The sequence below is a fragment of the Pan paniscus genome, chromosome 13 (assembly GCF_029289425.2).
Source record: "Pan paniscus chromosome 13, NHGRI_mPanPan1-v2.0_pri, whole genome shotgun sequence".
NCBI classification, from domain to species: Eukaryota; Metazoa; Chordata; class Mammalia; order Primates; family Hominidae; genus Pan; species Pan paniscus.
The window spans coordinates 130,564,490-130,584,112 of record NC_073262.2 but is presented as its reverse complement, the minus strand read 5'-3'; positions in this window follow the sequence as shown (position 1 = coordinate 130,584,112).

Here is a 19,623-nt window from a genome sequence, read left to right as displayed (position 1 = left end):
GGCCACATGAGTCATTGCCAAAACGGAAGCAGATGATTATCACATACAGTGACACCATGTAGTAGAGGCTTTTTGTCCCCTAGTCAGCAGCATGCCTTCTCTCTCTCCTTTTTACCTTTTTTTTTTTTTTTTTTGGTAGGCTCCACCTTCCTGCACATAACCTATGTGATGCAAGAGAAGCTGACTGTATCCCAACTCCCAGGGTGGATGCAGGCTGGACCAAGCCCACCAGAGTCTTCCCTTATCAGAGCATTTAACCCAGAAATAGACATAGGACCTAAATTGTCCCGATCTGAAGGGAAGGAATCATACAGAAGGTTCTTGCTCTTTCTCCCTCTCTCTCTCTCTGTCTCTCTCTGTTTCTTTCACTCTTTCTCTCTCTCTCTGTGTTTCTCTCTCTCTCTTTCCCCTCTTGCTCCAACTCCCTGGGAATACTGAACAGGGAATCATTGCCTCAGCAGTCAGCTTGCAAATGTAAATGGTTTATTAAACAACTCGAATTATGTGAGGCAGACAAAAATATGATGCATTTTTAAATTTCACCAACTGTAAGGCCAACTGTATTCTGTCAAATCTCTTTTCTGCCATTGTATTATGAATCTATGGCAGATCCCATATCTTCTGGTCACTTGCATTACTAAAATCTTCAGTCAGTCTAATCCAATTTATAGACTTGGCTTTTGCAAGCAGCTTATCGCTCTTGTCTCCCTTTCCTAAGCACCTGGCTGGCTTTGGCTTGAGGAGCTCGAAATAGGAAGAGGGGCGGTGTCTGTGGTTTTGTTCTTCTCCTGCCTTCTCTAGTTCTATTTCCACTGGTATTGGGCACTGGGGGGACAGAAGGGAAATAGAGTAAATATTTCTTTCTTTATCTGGAAGTGCAACTGCAATTCTCTGATAGCCATTATTTCTTCCCTGGTTAATACAATTGCTGGCTATGTTCTCCTTGGGACGGAAAGCGAAATGTCTGCCATCTCATGAATATGTGTATGCATTTTGTGGAGGGCTCTGTGGGGTCACTTTTTTACCATTTCTCTGATGTGGGAGACACTACCCCAACTCCAGATTTACCCCTTATCCCTGCAGCTGATGACCCAGCAATCCCCATCTCCCATTTCCCCCAATACCCAATAGGCAGCCCTCTTGGGCAGGATACCCACAAAACTTCTCAAGCACAGTGTGATGGTTAATTTTATGTGTCATTTTGACTGGATTAAGGGATATGCAGATAGGGAAAACATCATTTCTCATGTGTCTGCCACAGTGTTTCTGGAAAAGATATGCATTGTAATCAGCAGACTGCATAATGAAGATCCACCTCACCAATGTGAGCAGGCATCACCCAATCCATTTAGGGCCTGAATAGAACAAAAAGGTGAAGGAATGGAAAGATATCCATTTTCTTGAAATCACCTATGCAAAATTATGACAGACATATCTGACATAGCTGACTCTATCTTGCTTCTGACCACCAAGCTGTCCTTGGTCATTCTTGGTCATAGGCCCAGCTAACTTTGGGAGGAATTTATAGTATAACTTTGAATCAAGAATAATAAAGTCCCTCCCTAAAAAAAATTTACCTCCCTTTTCCAGGGCTGGAATCACCTTTATTTTTATTTTTTATGTATTTATTTTTGAGACAGAGACTCACTCTCTCACCCAGGGCAGAGTACAGTGGCGCTATCACACCTCACTGCAGCCTTGATCTCCTGGGCTCAAGCAATTCTCCTACCTCAGCCTCCTAAGTAGCTGGGACTACAGATGTGTGCCACCATGACTGGCTTTCTTTTTTCTTTTTGGAGAGACAGGGTCCTACTGTGTTGCCCAGGTTGGTCTTGAACTCCAAGGCTCAAGTGGTGCCTCCCGCCTTGGTCTCCCAAAGTGCTGGGATTACAGGTGTGAGCCACCATGCCTGGTCTGAATTGCTTTTGTAAGACTAGTGAAAGGCCACAAGATTAGATTTATGGAAGGGGCCTGAATTCTGCTAAAATGTAGGCATAGTTTCTGTAGTCTCAGGAGTCATGTGGCTTTGGTCACATGGTTTCTAAATTCCCCAGTTGTTCCTGTAGATAACATCACTATTGTAGAATCTAAGATTGGCTTTTTGAGATGTTGTTTAGACTGATTCCATCACCACCAGGCCTGCCTTACAAGAGCTCCTGAAGGAAGCATTAAACATGGAAAGGAACAACCGGTACCAGCCACTGCAAAAACATGCCAAATTGTAAAGACCGTTGATGCTAGGAAGAAACTGCATCAACTAACGAGCAAAATAACCAGCTAACATCATAATGACCGGATCAAATTCACACATGACAATATTAACCTTAAATGTAAATGGGCTAAATGCTCCAATTAAAAGACACAGAATGGCAAATTGGATAGAGTCAAGAACCATCAGTGTGCTGTGTTCAGGAGACCCATCTCATGTGCAAAGACACACATAGACTCAAAATAAAGGGATGGAGGAAGATCTACCAAGCAAATAGAAAGTAAAAAAAAAGGCAGGGGTTACAATCCTAGTCTCTGATAAAACAGACTTTAAACCAACAAAGATCAAAAGAGACAAAGAAGGCCATTACATAATGGGAAAGGGATCAATTCAACAAGAACTAAATATCCTAAATATATGTGCACCCAATACAGGAGCACCCAGATTCACAAAGCAAGTCCTTAGAGACCTACAAAGAGACTTAGACTACCACACAATAATAATGAGAGACTTTAACACCCCACTGTCAACATTAGACAGATCAACGAGACAGAAAAGTTAACAAGGATATCCAGGACTTGAACTCAGCTCTGCATCAAGTGGACCTAATAGACATCTACAGAAGTCTCCACCCCAAATCAACAGAATATACTTTCTTCTCAGCACCACATTGCACTTATTCCAAAATTGACCACATAGTTGGAAGTAAAGCACTCCTCAGCAAATGTAAAAGAATAGAATTCTTAACAAACTGTCTCTCAGACCACAGTGCAATCAAATTAGAACTCAGGATTAAGAAATTCACTCAAAACCACACAACTACATGGAAACTGAACAACCTGCTCCTGAATGACTACCGGTTAAATAACAAAATGAAGGCAGAAATAAAGATGTTCTTTGAAACCAATGAGAACAAAGACACAACATACCAGAATCTCTGGGACACATTTAAAGCAGTGTGTAGAGGGAAATTTATAGCACTAAATGTCCACAAAAGTAAGAAAGATCTAAAATTGACACTCTAACATCACAATTAAAAGAACTAGAGAAGCAAGAGCAAACACATTCAAAAGATAGCAGAAGGCAAGAAATAACTAAGATCAGAGCAGAACTGAAGGAGATAGAGACACAAAAAACCCTTCAAAAAATCAATGAATCCAGGAGCTGGTTTTTTTAAAAGATCAACAAAATTGATAGAACCACTAGCAAGACTAATAAAGAAGAAAAAGAGAAGAATCAAATAGACGCAATAATAAATGATAAAGGGGATATCACCACCAATCCCACAGAAATACAAACTACCATCAGAGAATACTATATACACCTCTACACAAATAAACTAGAAAATCTAGAAGAAATGGATAAATTCCTCGACACATACACCCTCCCAAGACTAAACCAGGAAGAAGTTGAATCTCTGAATAGACCAATAACGGGCTCTGAAATTGAGGCAATAATTAATAGCCTACCAACCAAAAAAAGTCCAGAACCAGATGGATTCACAGCCAAATTCTACCAGAGGTACAAAGAGGAGCTGGTTCCATTCCTTCTGAAACTATTCCGATCAATAGTAAAAGATAGAATCCCCCCTAACTCATTTTATGAGGCCAGCATCATCCTGATACCAAAGCCTGGCAGAGACACAACAAAAAAAGAGAATTTTAGACCAATATCCCTGATGAACATCGATGCAAAAATCCTCAATGAAATACTGGCAAACCGAATCCAGCAGCACATCAAAAAGCTTATCCACCACAATCAAGTGGGCTTCATCCCTGGGATGCAAGGCTGGTTTGACATATGCAAATCAATAAACAAAATCATTCACATAAACAGAACCAACAACAAAAACCACATGATTATCTCAATAGGTGCAGAAAAGACCTTCAACAAAATTCAGTAGCCCTTTGTGCTAAAAACTCTCAATAAACTAGGTATTCATGGAACGTAGCTCAAAATAATAAGAGCTATTTATGACAAACCCACAGCCAATATCATACTGAATGGGCAAAAACTGGAAGCATTCCCTTTGAAAACTGGCACAAAACAAGGATGCCCTCTCTCTCCACTCCTATTCAACATAGTGTTGGAAGTTCTAGCTAGGGCAATCAGGCAAAAGAAAGAAATAAAGGGTATTCAATTAGGAAAAGAGGAAGTCAAATTGTCCCTGTTTGCAGATGACATGATTGTATATTTAGAAAACCCCATCGTCTCAGCCTAAAATCTCCTTAAGCTGATAAGCAACTTCAGCAAAGTCTCAGGATACAAAATCAATGTGCAAAAATCACAAGCATTCTTACACACCAATAACAACAGACAGCCAAATCATGAGTGAACTCCCATTCACAATTGCTACAAAGAGAATAAAATACCTAGGAATCCAACTTACAAGGGATGTGAAGGACCTCTTCAAGGAGAACTATAAACCACTGCTCAACGAAATAAAAGAGGACACAAACAAATGGAAGAACATTCCATGCTCATGGATAAGATGACTCAATATCGTGAAAATGGCCATACTGCCCATGGTAATTTATAGATTCAATACCATCCCAATCAAGCTACCAATGACTTTCTTCACAGAACTGGAAAAATCTACTTTAAAGTTCATATGGAACCAAAAAAGAGCCCGCATTGCCAAGACAATCCTAAGCACAAAGAACAAAGCTGGAGGCATCACACTACCTGACTTCAAACTACACTACAAGGCTACAGTAACCAAAACAGCATGGTGCTGGTACCAAAACAGAGATATACACCAATGGAATAGGACAGAGTCCTCAGAAATAACACCACACATCTACAACCATCTGATCTTTGACAAACCTGACCAAAACAAGAAATGGGGAAAGGACCTCTATTTAATAAATGGTGCTGGGAAAACTGGCTAGCCATATGTAGAAAGCTAAAACTGGATCCCTTCCTTACACCTTATACAAAAATTAATTCAAGATGGATTAAACACTTAAATGTTAGACCTAAAACCATAAAAACCCTAGAAGAAAACCTAGGCAATACCATTCAGGACATAGGCATGGACAAGGACTTCATGACTAAAACACCAAAAGCAATGGCAACAAAAGCCAAAACTGACAAATGGGATCCAGTTAAACTAAAGAGCTTCTGCACAGCAAAAGAAACTGCATCAGAGTGAACAGGCAACCTACAGAATGGGAGAAAATTTTGGCAATCTACCCATCTGACAAAGGGCTAATATCCAGAATCTACAAATAACTTAAACAAATTTACAAGAAAAAAACAAATAACCCCATCAAAAAGTGGGCAAAAGATATGAACAGACACTTTTCAAAAGAAGACCTTTATGCAGCCAACAGACACATGAAAAAATGCTCATCATCACTGGTCATCAGAGAAATGCAAATCAAAACCACGATGAGATACCATCTCACACCAGTTAGAATGGCGATCATTAAAAAGTCAGGAAACAACAGATGCTGGAGAGGATGTGGAGAAATAGGAATGCTTTTACACTGTTGGTGGGAGTGTAAATTAGTCCAACCATTGTGGAAGACAGTGTGGCAATTCCTCAAGGATCGAGAACTAGAAACATCATTTGACCCAGAGATCCCATTACTGGGTATATACCCAAAGGACTATAAATCATGCTGCTATAAAGACACATGCACACGTATGCTTATTGCGGCACTATTCACAATAGCAAAGACTTGGAACCAACCCAAATGTCCAACAATGATAGACTGGATTAAGAAAATGTGACACATATACACCATGGAATACTATGCAGCCATAAAAAAGGATGAGTTCATGTCCTTTGTAGCAACATGGATGCAGCTGGAAACCATCATTCTGAGCAAACTATCACAAGGACAGAAAACCAGACACTGCATGTTCTCACTCATAGGTGGGAATTGAACAATGAGAACACTTGGACACAGGGTGGGGAACATCACACCCCAGGGCCTGTTGTGGGGTGGGGGCAAGGAGTGGGATAGCATTAGAAGAAATACCTAATGTAAATGATGAGTTAATTAGTGCAGCAAACCAACATGGCACGTGTATATCTATGTAACAAGCCTACATGTTGTGCACATGTACCCTAGAAATTAAAGTATAATAAATTTAAAAAAAAGAAAAGAAAATTAGCTCAAAGCAGTCTGAGCTACATGAGGTATGAGAAATGTATCATGCCCAGAGTGGCATAAGTAAGAGACTTGAATCTCGACCCGCTCCACATACACACCTATGCCTAGGGTCAATTGTTTAAAGGCATTTGTTGTTTATTGTCTTAGAGTTGCATAAAGTGACCCTCACCCATTATCTTCATGTTCCTGAAATTTGTGATACAAAGAACAGTGTATAGCCAATCAATAGCTTATGCTATTTTAATGAATCAATGTGAGAACTGTCCCTTATTTTTTCCTTTAAAAACCAACTTGTAACTGCTGCTAATTGGACAATATATTCAGGGCAATTTGAGTCTGTTTCTCCTGTGTTGTGGTCCTCAGATTTGGCCCAAATAAACCCTCTACTTATATTAATTTTGCCTTAGTTTCTTTCTTAGGTCGACAGGATCAATGTTCAGAGAAGACTGTCAATGGTCAGAGAAACAGTGACAACCGTGACACAGAGTGTTTCAAAATTGGCTAGATAAGTAGAATTTTGTTCTTTTTTCTTCTGCCTCCCTTTCCCTCCAACCTGTTGGAGAAATTTGAAACCAAGAAAACAGCACAGCTACATAATCAGCAAGCCCTAGTGCAAAATGAAAGTGTAGGGCCCCTTTTTCTAAAATTATTAAGAATTTCAAGATGGCAACAGCAAAGCATTAAACCAAGTGCATGATTTCACAAAGTGTAGGGCCTAGGTGGCTACACGGGCGGCACACCCATGAAGCCTGTGGAAAAGTAAAGGAACAAAGAAAACCATGCCCTCTTCTCCTTATAGTTCCTTCAGGCCATAATCAAACCTGAGTGATAAGAGGAGGCACTAAGACAGGTATTTAAAATTGGTTTGGAAAGGTAAGTGGACAACAATTAAATACTTGTATGTTTGTAGCCTGCAGAGTTCATATTGCTTAATAAACCCAATTATAAATGCATGAAATCAGTTTGAGGACAATATCCACATTGAAGAAATGCAACTTGTGATAACATTTTAGATAATTTATCAGCTCATCTACAAACTACAAGGAAGACAAGAAAGAACAAAATGCCTTTAAACAGTTTCCTCTGGGCATGAGTGTGTACGTAGAGGGGGTCAAGACTGAAAATTTGGGGACGGGTATTGCTGAGAAAACTACAGAGGATCAGATCTAAACCCCCAACTTACCCTGCTCAGAGCTGCCCTATGTGTACCTATATAAAATCATAAAAGTCTTCATTATTGTTTTATAAGTAGAAATACATATATTTTAGTATCATTAACTACTCTAAAAAATGAACCTCAAAGTAATGTAAGTTTATTCGTCCCTCGCTTACCAGTTCAGTGAGGTAACTTTTTGAATTCAATGGAAATGATGTTACACAGTTCTGATTGTGGCCTGCAAAAGGCCTGCCAATCTTCATATTCTCTTGGGGAAAACTAGCAGCAATATAAGTATTGTTAGCACTACGGCAATGTATCCGAGTCACGCAGCACCAAAGTATGTCAGCAGCGGTGAATCCACACGGGTTTGCAGCAACGCTAATTCTTGCCATCTCAGAAGAAAGAATTTGACCAAGGGGCATAAGGCAGAGTGAGAGACCGAGGCAAGTTTTAAAGTGGGAGTGAAAGTTTATTAAAAAGCTTTAGAGCAGGAATCAAAGGGAGGAAAGTATTCTTGGAACAGGGCCAAGCAGGCAACCTGAGAGATCAAGTGCACAGTTTGACCTTTGACATGTGGTTTATACCTTGGCATGGGTGCAGGGGGTTGCATCGCTTCTCCCCTGACTCTCCCCTTAGGGTGGGCTGTCCACATGCACAGTGACCTTCTAGCACTTGGGAGGGGCCTCGTGCACAGTGCTTGCTGAAGTTATGCACGTGTTCCCTTGAGGCATTTTTCCTTTACCAGTCAAGTTACCAGTTACCAGTTAAACTCCGCCATTTTGTCTCTTAGTGCATATGCTTGAGCCTACTCACCCATTTCCTGAGATCTTATCTGGAAGCTGCTGATCATCGGTTCCTGGTGTTTCTATCTGTCGGGAGACTACCTTTCCCTGGCACCGGCTGTGACCCGACTATTATTTCAGAGAGGCAGTTTAACGACCACCTGACCATCACCTGATGGTTGCCTGACATCCCTTGGAGTTGTCGGGTGGGGGCAGGGGGGCTGTCTCCTGCCCTGCTTCTGTCTGACTACCTACTGTAACAGTATTACTATCCTGAGACCACCATACTATGAGGAAGCCCAAGCTGGTCACGTGAAAAAAGAGGTCATGGGGAGGAGCACCGAGGTGACAAATATGGGAGGGACTCATTCTTGTATCTTCCATCCCAGTCCAGCCCAGTTGTCAGCTGAATGCTGCCAACACAGTGACCAGCTGATGCCACATGGAGCAGAAGAACTAATCAGCTGAGCCTTGCTCAAATTCCTCATCCACCAAATCATGAGAAAAAATAAATGGTGTTATTTAAAGCCATTAAGTTTGGGTGTAAAACAGTATGTTACTCAGCAATTGATAACCAAATCAAAGTTATCCATAAAAAATGAAAAATATTGAATAAAATGTAAATATTTCAAATATCTTTAAAATAATGGAAGTTATTTTTTAAATTTGAGTTATATTGTCAGAGGTACTCCTGTTAGATGATACAAGAGAATAAGCACATATTTAACTAAATAAATTCAGTTAAATTGTATATTTAGGTAAATTTAGTTAAAATGTTATAAACTGTATAACAAAACACTATATTTATAATGTATACCATATTGTACAAAAACAAAACATGCTATTTAATGCTCCTACAACTGATAAAAAAATCTCCACAGTAACTGGACAGAAGATAATAATGACAATTAATAAATAGTGAAAGAAAAAGACCAAAAAGCATGCAGAAAAATTATCTGCTTCTTCAGCCATCAGGAAAATGCAAATAAAAATAAAACTAAGATATGATTAGCAACAATTTAAATCATTGATAACATTCAGTGCTAGCAAAGGTAGAGGGAAACAAGCACTCTCATGCAATGCTGATGGAAATGCAGAATGCTGAAGCTTTGGGGGACATTTTGGCAGCATTATTAAGATATGTAAACAAATAACTTTATACCTTTTATAGAAAGTTACATTTAACCAATTAAGAACCATCTGGCCTGGTTGGCAGTGCTGGACTTACTTCTGCAACCTAAGCCAAGAAGCTTGGTTTGAAGACAAAAAGGTAATTTATGAATTACGCCAGAGAAACCATGAAGCTGCCATCTGCCTTGCTCTCATCACATACACATTCTGAGACAAAGATTAGACATAAATAGAGTTACAGTGACATAGTTTGAGGGATCAGTGGGGAATAATGACTGTTAGAGTCTACTATTAGTTACTGTTAGAGTCTATTAATGACTAGAGCCTGAAAGCTCAAGTCAGATGTAGGAAATCAGAAATGAAAGAGGTGTAGCAAAGACACAAAAGAAAGAGTGTAAGTCACAGTAGGGGGACTCAAAGCTGAGACAATATAGGACACAGAGAGTGGGAGAATGGGAGGACTCATGATTCAGAAGTGCTTGGAGTCTAAATGTAGGCAGCCTTGAACAAACAACTAAGAATGTAGGATCCATCCATACAATGCAGTGTTTTATTCACACTTGTGTGGTTTTTGTTTTGCTTTGCTTTGTGTATGTGTTTTGATAATTTTCTTTATTGAAACTATAGTGTTCAACTAAAAATTACAGTTGACTCAAATAACACAGGTTCAAATTGCATGGGTCCGCTTATACGTGGACCCATGCGATAAAAATATTGGAAAATATATTTATTTTGGAGTTTTGCGACAATTTGAAAAAGCGTGCAAACTGCATAACCTAGAAATATGGACACAATTAAGAAGTCAGGTATGTTATGAATGCATAAAATATATATAAATACTAGTTTGTTATATCATTTGTTAGCATAAAATATACACAAACCTATTATAAAAAATTTATCAAAACTTACGCACACAGATTGTACGTGATGTCATTCACCATCAAGAAAAATGTAAACAAACATAAAGATGCAGTATTGAATCATAACCACATAAAAATAACTGTAGTATTTATTGTGCTACCATAACAATTTTGTGTTCACCTCCTGTTGTTGAGATAGCTCAAGTGTTGCAAGTAGCCTCTTAAAAAGCCGTGTGATGCCAATCATCTCTGTGTGAGCAGTTCATCTCTCCAGCAAATTGCAAAGCACAGTAAAAAATGATCTCTCTTAGATTTTTCATTGTATTTAATTCAGTACTGTAAACCTTCACTAACAGCATGGGACTCATATAAAGTGCCACTAGTGATGTTGGAAGTGGTTGCAAAAAGTAGAGAAAAGTCATGACATTACAAGAAAAAGTTGAATTTCTTGACCTCCATAGATGGAGGTCTACAACTGTGGTTGCCCACTATTTCAGACAGACAATTCATCTTATAAACAGATTGCATAAACATATTGTATCAAAAAGTACGGCACAATACTGTAAATGTATTTTATCTTCCTTATAATTTTCTTTTTATTTAATTTTTAAAGAACAGAGCTTTATTTCTTATAGTTCTAAAGGCTGTGAAGTCTCCTTATGATTATCTTACAACAGTCTCTTTTCCCTAGCTTCCTTTATTATGAGAATACCATATATAATACATATACTGTGCAAAATAGGTGTTAATCGACTATGTTATTGTTAGGCTTCTGGTCAACTGTATGCTGTTAGTAAAGTTTTTGGTGAGTCAAAAATTATACATGGATTTTTGACTGTCCTGGGGGTCAGCACTGGTGACCCATGAATTATTCAAGGGTCAATTATACAATAAAAATAGGTAATGTGTATTTTTTTATTATTCTAGTATTCTGGGTATAGACAAACTATTGCCATAATTCCAGTTACATAGAGTAGCTTAATATATGATGTGGGTTCTGTGATTCAAATTGTACTTTGATAAATGAGAAGCTCTAGTGATGTCTGATTTATTTTATTTTATTTTTTGAGACAGAGTCTCACTCTGTCACCCAGGCTGGAGTACAGTGGCACAATCTCAGCTCACTGCAACATCTGCCTCCTAGGCTCAAGTGATCCTCCTGCCCCAGCCTCCCAAGTAGCTGGAACCACAGTCATGCACTGCCACACCCAGCTAATTTTTCTATGTTTTGTAGAGATGGGGTTTGCCATGTTGCCCAGGCTGGTCTCGAACCCCTGGTCTCAAGCAGTCCACCTGCCTCGGCCTCCCAAAGTGCTGAGGACTACAAGTGTAAGCAACCATGCCTGGCTAACATCTGCTTTACTGATGACAGGAAACAGCACCTGCCAAAGGAGGGCTGGACTTGGGGTAGGAAATGTGACCTTGATTCTCATATGTCACTGACCATCTGTGTATCTTTGAGAAAATTATTGACCTTCCTGAGCCTCAGTTTATCCTTCTGTAAAAGGGGTATCAGTATACCTCAATTACAGGGTTGTTGTAAGTAATCAATACAACAACATTCCCAAACACACTTTGTAAGCAGCAAGGTGCAAAGCCAATGTGATTCTTGAACCCTTGACTCTATTTTGAAAAGGTCACCCTAAATGATGTCTGCTCAGAAAATGACATATTAGTCTACAGAGACAGAGTTAAAAACAGGCTGAAGTATTTATAAACCTAGTTTTCACTTGGATAAAGCATATTTTTGACAGGTAATTTTCAAGGGAAGCTTTCAAGTGCCAGGTTCATGGACCCATGAATAGAGTCTATAATTGAGAGTAGTCAACGTTAGCTTGAAGCTGAGTTACTAAGATCTTAGAGAACATAAATAAGGTTTTTAAGAATTAAGCCTTTATATAATACGTTTGCTTTGTACCCTCTCATTCTCTATATTTTTCCAGAGAATATTTATGAGATTTCTCCTATCTCAGTTCCATAAGAATACAGGTCTCTGGTTTATTTTGAAAAAGTGTTGTTAATGAAACACTTAGGTAATCTCCTTTTAGTGTGACATAATTATAGTCTGGTTCCTGGGATTTCAGTGGCCAAGGATGTTAGATATTATTTACTCCAGTCATAACACTTCCTTGCCATTTTCCCCCAAATGATCAATGATCTTGCAGAACCTTACATAAGCTGTTTCTCTGCCTGGAATACACCTTCTCCTATCATGGACACTTGAAGGTGACTCTTCTCGCGTCTATTTGTCACATCCCAATGACTGCTAATTTTCATCTATGTATCTGCTTGCTTAAGAGGGAAACTAATGGCTTTCCAGCCTAGAGGGGTAGATATGTACCTAGATTAAACCAGTCACTGCATTATATTTCTTTGGACAAGAGGTTGATTTAACAGTGAACATATGACCAAAGCTAGAGGGTTGGGCTAGATTTTGTTGACTATTGTGGTCTAATTAAATTGATTGGTCAGGATAAATGGGCTTTTTTCTTTATTTTTATTTTCCATTTTTCTAACTTGTTCACTAAGTATTTGTGGCATTTCACATGGTTCTATTGAATTAGGGTTTCCTGGGACTAAAATGTATTTCTTTCTAAAAATTGGGAAGATCATTCTGACCATCTGTTTATATAGTTCCACTAATATTGGAGCTTAAGTTAAAGTGATTAAAAGTCTCTCCAAGAAGTCTTGGTATTTTGCTGCGGAATGAAATTTGCATAAGCTGGGATATCTCCTCTAGTAACCGGTAGCTCCATAAATCTATTAAAATAGGTGTTCAATAAAGCACCATGAAAATCATATCAGACAACTTGGTTAAGTTATTGCAGTAATTCATGCTACTAAGGAGATTTGTCCTTAGTGTGCATACAGCTTTTCCTAGTTTTGATAAGGTGATTTTTTTATTTTTATTTTATTTAGAGAAGGAGTCTCACCATGTTGCTCAGGCTGATCTCAAACTCCTAAGCTCAAATGATACACATGCCTCAGCCTCCCAAAGTGCTGAAATTACAGGTGTGAGCCACTGTGCCCGGCCCAAGGTAATTTTTTTTTAATGCAGCTGATTTTTTGACACTTCTCCAATTGACTAGTGTCTATGTCCGCTAAGCTTGAATTTAGGTGGGGTTCTGACTTCTTCACACACAAGTGTTTGGTTGAAGTGAGGTAATGTGTCTCCTAAAGCTAGGTCATCAAACACAGTGCATCTTCTGCCTGTTGCTCTTGGGTGTTCACCATGAAAGAATCCATCTGCCATGTTTTAAAAAACAAAACCAAACAGATCAGCCTGAAACTACCATGTTGGAGAAACCAAGTAGGCATTCCTGTTGACAATCCTAGCGAGCCTATCTTTCAAGTCATCCATCCCACTCACACATGCCAGTGATCAGAGATAAACTATCCCTGCTCTGTCTTATCTAAATTCCTAACCCACAGAATTTGTTAGCATAAGGTTGTGGTTTTGTGCCATTATGTTTTCAGTGGTATGTTATGCCACATAGTAACAGGAATATTTGCCTTTATTCCTCTTCAAGAATGGATTTCAAGATTTTTCTTTGATATGTTTCAGCTACTATGTGTGTAGATATGATTTTTTAAAATTATGCTTAGGATTTAATAAACTTTTTGAATCTCTGGTTAGTTTCTTAAATAGTTCTGAAAAATTCTCAGCCATTTCTGTACCCTTCTCACTCTCTCCTTCCTTTCCATGTCTCCAATTAAACATGGCAGATTTTTCCACTGTGTTTCATCCACCCTTTTAATATCTCTCCATGCTAGATAATTTCTTCTGACCATTTTTCAGTTCACACATTCTCTCTTCAGCTTAGCCTGATGTTAAACTCATCAATTGTGTCTAAATTTCAGTTACTGTTTTTCAGTTGTAGAAGTTCTATTTGGTCCTTTAAAAAATCTATTATGTCACTTTTTATTACAGCTCTCTATTCACTAAATACATTTCCAAGTATAGATTTTTTTTTTTGAGACACAGTCTCCCTTTGTTGCCCAGCCTAGAGTGCAGTGGCACGATCTCAGCACACTGCAACCTCTGAGTAGCTGGCACTACAGGTGTGCGCCACCACACTCAGCTAATTTTTGTATTTTCAGTACAAACAGGGTTTCACCATGTTGGGCAGGCTGGTGTCGAACTCCTGACCTCAAGTGATCTGCCTGCCTCAGCCTCCCAAAGTGCTGAGATTACAGATTTGACTCATGGAGGCTGAACCCAAGTTTAGATATTTTAAATATTTCTTCAAATAAGCATAGTCAGTTGTCTTTTGGTTTGTGTCTAATAATTTGTTGATCTAAAGTCTATTGCTGTGGCCTGTTGTTTTGCTGGACCTCATTCATGTCCCCTATGTTCTCTGAGCATCTGGTATCTTTGATAGCATGTTAGATATCTACTTTAAAAACTATCTATACAAGTAATTTTAGTCCTGTGATGATGAAACCATTCTCTTGTGGCAATTTTTGTTTGCTTCTGCCAGGCACATGAGAAATCTTTCAGTCTGAGACCTCCTTAAGATAATTTTATATTTTATCCAGTTCATTTTAGTTGTTTCATTGGAGGTTTTGTTCAAACTACCTAGCTCATTGTTACCTAATAAGTTCAGGGCATGGTAGACTAATAGAGATCATAACCTCTTAACTTTAACATGAATACGAATTACTTTGATGTTAACTAGTGGAATTGTCAACAGTAATTCAGATTCCAATTCAGTAGGCCTGGAGTAATGACCAGATTTCTGTATTTTTAACAAGCTCCTAGATGAAGGCAATGCTAAACTTCGAATAGGAAGAAGGCAGATACATTGCAAAGCTGGAAAGGAATATTAAATGAGAGTTGGGGGAATTAAAACATATGCCAACTTAATTGTATAAAACAATATGGTGCCCCAAGTCAAACATGTTGAAACCTTTCCTTTGCAATACATTAGATATCTACATACCTGGATATCTAGATCTAATATACTAGATATCTAAAACCTAGATACCAAGGTACCTAGAGACTGAAGCATGTCTGAGAGTACCTGATGCAATGGTGAAGTTTTAGTGGAGATGATTTGCAAGGAGTGAGGAATTTATAGAGGATAGTAAAATACTTGCTCCTTACTCTACCTCTCACAAACAGGTTATTTAAGCCCTGAAGAGGGCAGGTTGTAGATAAAAGCTGAAGAAGCTACGTTCATGTTTCATGAGACACAGGAGTATAAGGAAAAGGCCACTTATCAGGACTTGCAGCTTTGGAAACTCTGGAAAACCTACCCTTTACCCATTCCCAGTAACTGGTACCTGTATCACATACTATGGAGGCATTAAAAAATACTGGCTGCAGCTGGGCACGGTGTCTCATGCCTGTAATCCCAGCACTTTGGGAGGCCGAGGTGGGTGGATCACTTGAGGTCAGGAGTTCGAGACCAGCCTGGCAAACATGGTGGAACCCCATCTCTACTAAAAATACAAAAAATTAGCTGGATGTGATGATGCTTGCCTGTAATCCCAGCTACTCCAGAAACTGAGACAGGAGAATTGCTTTAACCCATGAGCCAGAGGTTTCAGTGAGCTGAGATCGTGCCACTGCACTCCAGCCTGGGTGACAGCGTGAGACTTTGTCTCAAAAATAAAATAAAGAAAAAGAAAAAACACACATGCAAATACTGGCTGCCATGACTCTTAGTGGTGGATCAAAAAGGAAAAAAAAATTAAAAATACCAGGTGACTGAATGATTTGCAGAGTGTATTAGTCAGTTTTCACACTGCTGAAAAAGACATACCTGAGACTGGGAAGAAAAAGAGGTTTTAATGGACTTAGAGTTGCATGTGGCTGGAGAGATCTCACAATCATGGCAGAAAGTGAAAGGCACGTCTCACATGGCAGCAGATAAGAGAAGAGAGATCTTGTGCAAGGAAACTCCCCTTATTAAAACCATCAGATCTCATGAGACTTATTTGCTATTACAAGAATAGCATGGGAAAGACCAGTCCCCATGACTCAATTACCTCCCATTTGGCCCCTCCCACAACACATGGGAATTATGGGAGTATAATTCAAGATGATATTTGGGTGGGGACACAGAGCCAAACCATATCACAGGGTGAGTGGTATTTCTCAGATTCAGTCCAAGGACATAATCAAGGCAGTCTAGAACTAAACATCTTAATTAAACTCTGCATTGACATGAAACATCTCCAGGGGCCCCTAGAAATCATTAGGAGAGATTTTAAATTGAGATCCTTCAGAATACAAGTGAAGATAAGAAGGCAGTGGAATTTGAGCAATTATTATTAACATTGACCTTATTTGAACCAAGGAAATGAAGAAGCCTGGGGATTAACAATGAACTGTAAGCAATTAGTCTATCAGATACCATCAAGGCACTGTGCTCCTGACAAGTCTAATCAATGTTTGCAGCAGACATAAAGAGCATGAAATATTGACTCTATCCTCAAGAAGTTGTAAGATTAAGAAAAAATGTATTAAACACTAAAAAACTATAGATATACACATAGTTATAGATATCTCATTTTTGGCATCTCAAGGCCATCTATATTAAATTTCAACATGAGGGGTGATTCTTAACTAGTGGGGTAGTACAGTGTATTGGAAAGTGTATAAGATTTTAAAGCAGACATTTCAGGGTTCAAATCTGTGCTCTGTCATCACTAGTTGGGTTATTTAGGGTTGGTTAGCTAGGTTCTTAAATTCCAGACAGTCTGCGAAGTTTAAAAGTGAGAACCTTTACAAACCACTTGCCACATATTAGACATTTAATGGCAAATGTAAATATCTTTACTTCTCCCTTTCCTCAGTGTATTAGCCTGTTTTCACGCTGCTGATAAAGACATACCCAAGACTGGGCAATTTACAACAACAAAAAAAGAGGTTTAATTGGACTTATAGTTTCACGTGGCCGGGGAAGCCTCAATCATGGCAGAAGGCAAGGAGGAGCAAGTCATATCTTACACGGATGGCAGCAGGCAAAGAGAGAAAACTTGTGCAGGAGAACTTCTCTTTTTAAAACCATCAGATCTCATGAGACTTATTCAGGATCATGAGAACAGCACAGGAAAGACTTGCCCCCATGATTCAGTTACCTCCCACCAGTTCCCTTCCACAACATTTGGGAATTCAAGATGAGATTTTGGTGGGGACACAGCCAAACCATATCACTCAGAATCAAAAACTTAAAAAGATGTTTAAACTCTAGGTTTTCTCCAATTAGGATTGTAATGACAGAAAATCTGGACTATTTTGAGGAGACATGCTCTGAAAAATCAACATCACTATTGCATAAAAAATTAAAGCAATAGAAATGTAAGCCCTCTTACTTCTCTTCACTCCATTTTTAGAAAACCAATGCAACAGTCCAGGAGCATTGATTTATTTGGTCACACCATTCCAAAATTGAAGCAAACAAACCTGAGATAATTAACTAATAAATTTTGTTCTAATTTAATTAAAAAGGAAAAGGATAATTCTCTCCTATTCCCAAAGTAGATTATTCTCAGATTATTTTTTTAAAAGCAGATGTAGGGGGTACAAGTGCAGGTTTCTTACACGCATATATTGTGTAGTGATGGAGCCTGGACTTTTAGTGTACCTGTCACCCCAGTAGTGAACATTGTACCCACCAGGTAATTTTTCAACCCTCACCTCCCTCCTGCTAAACCTTTTTTAATATAAATGTGGTAAGCATAAATGACAAATTTTTATTATTTAGAAAAGACATACATGCTAAAATGCAAATGTAATGCTGTCCTATATTTTCATCCTGACCAGTTTGGACATATTTACTAATAATTACTTGTGAAAATATGCTCCACAAAGCATATCTTCCTAGAACTACAGTGCACTTATTTATCCCAGCAGTAACTACATTCTGGTGCTTACCTAGCATCACTGGAAATGAGTATTCAGCATCAACATGGCAAGTTTCAAATTGGAATCCACTTTAGGTAATGAAAAGTCCATTTTCATACCGCAATAAAGAACCGCCCAAGACTGGGTAATTTATAAAGGCAAGAGGTTTAATTGACTCACAGTTCAGCATGGCTGGATAGGTCTCAGGAAACTTACAATTATGGCAGAAGGCAAAAAGAAAGCGAGGCACCTTCTTCACAAGGCAGCAGGAAGGGGTGCTGAGCAAAGGAGGGAAGAGCCTATTATAAAACCATCAGATCTCATAAGAACTCACTCACTATCAGAGAACAGCATAGGGGAAACAACCCCCCTGAGATTTGGGTGGGGACAGAAAGCCTAACCATATCATTCCACCTGCCCCTGGACCCTCCCAAATCTCATGTCCCTTTCACATTTCAAAACCAATCATGCCTTCCCAACAGTCCTCCTAAGTTTTTTTTTGTTTTTTGGTTTTTTTTTTTTTTTTTTTTTTTTTTGAGATGGAGTTTTGCTCTGTTGCCCAGGCTGGAGTGCAGTGGCATGATCTTGGCTCACTGCAACATCTGCCTCCTAGCTGCAAGTGATTCTCCTGCCTCAGCCTCCCAAGCAGCTGGGATTACAAGCATGCACCACCACACCCAGCTAATTTTCTGTATTTTTGTATGGATGGGGTTTCACCATGTTGGCCAGGCTTGTCTTGATTCCTGACTCAAGTAATCTGCCTGTCTTGGCCTCCCAAAGTGCTGGGATTACAGGCATGACCCACTGCACCTGGCCTTAAAGTCTTAATTCATTCCAGCATTAACCCAAAAGTCCAAGTGCAAAGTCTCATCTGAGATGAGGCAAGTCTCTTCCACCTATGAGCCTGTAAAATCAAAAGCAAGTTAGTTACCTCCTAGATACAATGGGGCTACAGGCATTGGGTAAATACAGCTGTTCCAAATAGGACAAATTGACCAAAACAAAGGGGCTACAGGCAAGTCCGAAATCCAGTGGGGTAGTCAAATGTTAAAGCTCTGAAATGATCTCCTTTGACTCCACATCTCACTTCGAGGTCACCCTGATGCAAGAGGTGGGCTCCTATGGCCTTGGGCAGCTCCACCCCTGTGGCTTTGCAGGGTATAGCCCCCTTTTTCACTGCTTTCACAGGCTAGCATTGAGTGTCTGTGGCTTTTCCAGGTGCACAGTGCAAGCTGTCAGTGGATCTACCATCTGGGGTCTGAAGGATGGTGGACCTCTTCTCACAGCTCCACTAGGCAGTGTCCCAGTAGGGATTCTGTGTGTGGGCCCACACCCCACATTTCCCTTCCACACTGCCCTAGCAGAGGTTCTTCGTGAGGGCTCCACCCCTGCGGCACACCTCTGAAGCCATGGCCTGAGCTGTGCCTTGGACCCTTTTAGCCATGACTAAAGTAGCTGGGATACAGGGTGACAAATCACTAGGCTTCACAGAGTAGGGGGGCC